At 40.9% G+C, this 4,445-nt stretch overlaps 1 long non-coding RNA gene across 1 annotated transcript; it reads right to left on the minus strand.

Moving 5' to 3' along the window:
* Positions 1-3,000: 3,000 nt before the first annotated feature.
* On the minus strand, positions 3,001-4,074 carry LOC124680699. The gene is made up of 3 exons (XR_006995571.1): positions 3,939-4,074; positions 3,630-3,708; positions 3,001-3,143 (listed from the first exon to the last, which is right to left on the minus strand). It is a non-coding gene; the product is annotated as an uncharacterized LOC124680699 (long non-coding RNA).
* Positions 4,075-4,445: the final 371 nt, after the last annotated feature.

A 4,445-nucleotide genomic window follows, 5' to 3' on the forward strand; every position in this document is an offset into this window, starting at 1 on the left:
CGCCGCCCCTTTTTTCTTTTACTAGTATAAATGCCCGTGCGTTGCCACGGGTACTCAAATTTTATTTGTCAATATACATATGTAATTCACACGACAAGAAAGAGAAGTGATAAAAGAAGAGGCAAAGCAAGAAAAAAAAAGGAAATGACCGAGTCAGACCAAAAACCGACCCAACCGGCACCTTCCGCGCACGAGCGTGCACACATGCCAAACAACATGTCAATCCCCAAACCCGTGTCATCCTAGCTACCGCGGAGCGCCGCCACGAACCCTAGCTACCGCGGAGCGTGGAGGAATTGAGTGCTCCCGATGGCACTGATGGCAGAGGACGAACCGCAGACTTCCATGGAGAGTACAAGCAGAGGACGAACCGCAGACTTCCATGGAGAGTACAAGCAGGTCCCTGCACACGTGCTCGTGGAGTCAGCCAGGACGCAACCAACATGCACCCAATGATGCATCGATCGGCGGCGGCGAGGTTCGATGCACCATGTCGAGGTCAGCGTAGACGCTAAGAGAGAGAATCATGGCGAGCGTGCGAGAGGGTTTCCTGCCTGCATCCGAACAAGCCCACTTGTCGGAATGTAGATTTATTCGAGCGGGTTGGACGATACGACGATGGAGGGCTCGAGCAGGAACGGGCGGTTCTCGGATGGCGTGCACAGTAATATGCGGTATAAAGTGAACCGGTACCATGTCATGGCAATATAATAGTATTTAATGGAGGGCAAAATGGTCAGATGAAAATATGTAGGATGAAGACTACGACGAGAGGAAACAAAACCAGTTCTCTTCCGAATCTAGGAGGCAGAATAACTATCAGTTTACCACAGTTGTGCCCATGACACTTCTACTTCCATAGGTACCACTGGATCCGTAGCGTCATCCTGCTTGCACATTACCCACGGCCATGTTCGCCCCCCAGTTACTATATGACTTGCCAGCGGCCCCAAACTTTTTCTCTTCTGGCACATACTCATTCTCAATCTGCACTCCAAACAACAATAGGAAACAACACCATGACCAACCGGAAAAGGCCATGCAGATTGAAGTGACACAAGTGACAAACTTCTACCATTTATGTTGTAACCCACCAAATACTGAACTGCTAATTTTAGTTTTGCACCAAGAATGAAAACACAAAAACAGTTGCAACAAAGAAATGGACAATTTTACATGTCGTGAAAGAACAATCTCTTGAAGTATTTTAGCATTCTATACAGGGCACTTAACAGTATATACAGTAAACAATCATACCATACAAAACTTTCAAATGAAGCTCGAAGAAAACATTTACACTTGCCGCCTGCAAAAGGATAAACTTCTCTAAGAATAATCCTGGAATGAACATGCCAAAGACACTCCAGGAAAATCATATATTAAATCGTCAAGAATATAAACACTCAGTCAGTCAAGCATGTCTTGAACTCTTCTTGATCATGCAATCACCAGGCACGTCAAATAGCAAACAATCCAAATCCCAGAATAATGATAACAGAGGGCACAATAAAATATATTTAGCACAAGAAGATACTCACTTTCCACTTGTCATAGTAAAAGCAAAAGGGAAATAGAGGTGCTCACAGATGAGCTGTTCTAGGCTGGCGAGTCTCTTTGCCACATTAAACACAAAATAGGATTTTCTTGCAATCCTTAACTTTCATGCCATGCATTTCACATTGATAACATTTTTTCACACCAACTGCAGTAGTTATTGATGCGCAAGTACTGTGATTAGCTACACATGTTATACAAGATAGCACTGATTATTTCTCATATTTGTGTGACAAGCCTTTTTTCCCCTTCACTTTGTAGTAAAATAACTTGAAGATGTCAATGTTAGAAGTTAAGAAAAGCATAGCAGCCTACCATCATAAGCTTGAATTAAAATTGCCTAAACAAACACCTCACAAGTCAGATATTTCAACTAAGCTCAGATAACAATTTTCTGATTACATGTATTATTGCTTCCTATTAATCATACAATCCATTATGCAATCTGATGTGTTTCCCGATTTGGTTATGCTTTTAAATGAAGAAGTATGATGGTTCATAACACGATGTCTTCAAAGAAGTCCTCATTATGTGCGGTGTGATATGTATGTAAGGTAAGCTTCGTACTAGCAAAATGCACTTTGTAGCTAGCAGAACAAAACCAGACTGAAGGAAGGCCTGCAGAATCAGCACCGATGTATATTACACTCCTACAACAGAAAGCGACAAAGCATCCGATTTGATCACTTCCGAGTTCCAACATTACCTACAGTCTAAGACATGCCATCTGATTTGTTGTATAGGCGTATAGAAGACCAAAGAATCGGGAGCAGTGTGATGAGTTAGGACTAACAAGAATCCAAAGTAGGACAACCAACACAATCTGGTTAACTGAAACGACGATGGAACACTACTATGGCACATAATCAGTGAACTCCTAGCTTTGTGCGCATTTCTTATGCTCTCAAAATCTAATAGATAAATCTAGATCAAAGACATGAACGAAAAATTTAGCAAACGTAAGTAGACAGAAAGTTAATAGAACATACCTTCCATCCCTAAATTTTGGTTTCGAAGTACATGCTAATCAAGACAATTACATGCCCAGTCCAACATCTGTATGTCTGAAAAAAATTCAGAACACAATGCAGTGTTAGATCAGTAGTAGAATTCTATGGTTCATTTCCTATCCTCCAGTAGCTCATTTCTCATGACATGTTGACAATTTATTCTGTAACCATCTATGTATCACAGAAACAGAGAATTATATTGGCTTAATTATAATCATAAAATTAACTTTGTTGTGCACCAATTAATTTGACAATACAAATGCAAGTGCCATGTATTTCATACCCACAAAGGAAGAACGAGCTATACTATGTGCTTTACTGATAGCATTTTGATGGACAAAGAAAATGTGCTGCCGCATTTTGAAATTTCAAAGTGGATTGGAGTGTTGCATTGCAATATAGCCATATATAAATGTGAAAATGTACCATGGATAAGAATTAATGTAGGCTAATTATCCAAAAAAAATCTTATTACCGCCATGTGAAGCCATTCCAGTGAGTACATCTGGTTATTTCTTTCCAATCTATAAAATCAAAGATGGGCCAGCTTAAGCCTTCCTAGTGATCAAAACCAATATCCTGTAAATTCATAATTTGGGAGCTTCACGAGAGGATAGAAAAAACTTGCTCAACACATGCAATGCTCAAAATAGACATAGGGACCTTACAACAAAATAAGTAGAAAATCATGTGTTCCATGATTCCGTCACACTATAGTCACAAAACTACACCTCTAATTTTGGAAACAAAAGGAAAAGTTTCACTTATTGCACACAGAGCTAGCATACTGCTTTCTATTAAGCTGATTTGCATTCAAATCTTCTATTACGCTGATTTGCATTCAAACTGATGAATAATCGCAAATATATGAAGTGGTGAAAGAAAGTGTTAAACAAAGTTGCAATCTGTCTATCTGTGTAAAGAGGAATATAAGGTGAGCCCATTAGACAATCAATCCAAAGACCTTTTTGCCTACACAACTGTACCAACTATGGTTGACTACCAACATCAAAAAAAGGAGAGAACGTTAATTCAGCTTGCACGAACAGATGGTTGTTGAATTACTCAGTCCATGCCGCCGCCATCGGCAGAGTGGTCACACACCGTGCTTGGCCCCAGGCCAATGAACTGCTACTGCAATAACCTATAAAAATATTGCATACATTTGGCCTTTTAGTTACACAGCTAAAGAAGGACTCGTGCTCTGATTACGGTGAAATTGAACTGTAGAAAATGGCAGTGTCCTGCTGATAAACCATAGACAAAATCCAACATGAACCTGATAGTAGCACACATTTTATCATGAAAACTCAAGTTTTCAAGACTCCCATTTAGGCCAATCACAAGTAATAAATAATAGGAGATGGAACGTACACAAAATAAGTTTTCATCATGCCATCTGCACACAGTAAGATTCAATAAGAATTTCCAACTCTTCAATACTAAGCTTAAGCGTAGCAGTACTTTCACAGGCTCTCTCTCCATCTTATCATCACCATATTCTTCCACCCTGAACACAACTGCAATCAGATGTATTACGATCATCAGATCGTGCTAGATATAAATTTATTCAAGACATTTAAGGTAGTTGTTGCGCTTAATTTGATACCACTATCCAAGCAACCAGAGAAAAAAATAGCTCACTGTTTAGGTGACATACCAGTTTACTGGCAGCACACGATAGGGCAACGGTTCGTTGGGTGTTTTGCTAGAAACACGTCGACATCACTGCGCTGTGGTCGGGAGCCCCTCGATGGCCATGCTGCAGACGCGTCAGCCTACCGGCGGTTCCACCTCCAGTCCCCAGAGGAAGCCACGAGTATGGTCGTTGTTCGCTTGGTCCTCGGACTGCGTCAGATCTGGTGTCAGCGGTGGAGGCCG

This window comes from Lolium rigidum, chromosome 1 (assembly GCF_022539505.1).
Source record: "Lolium rigidum isolate FL_2022 chromosome 1, APGP_CSIRO_Lrig_0.1, whole genome shotgun sequence".
In the NCBI taxonomy this organism is placed as follows: Eukaryota; Viridiplantae; Streptophyta; class Magnoliopsida; order Poales; family Poaceae; genus Lolium; species Lolium rigidum.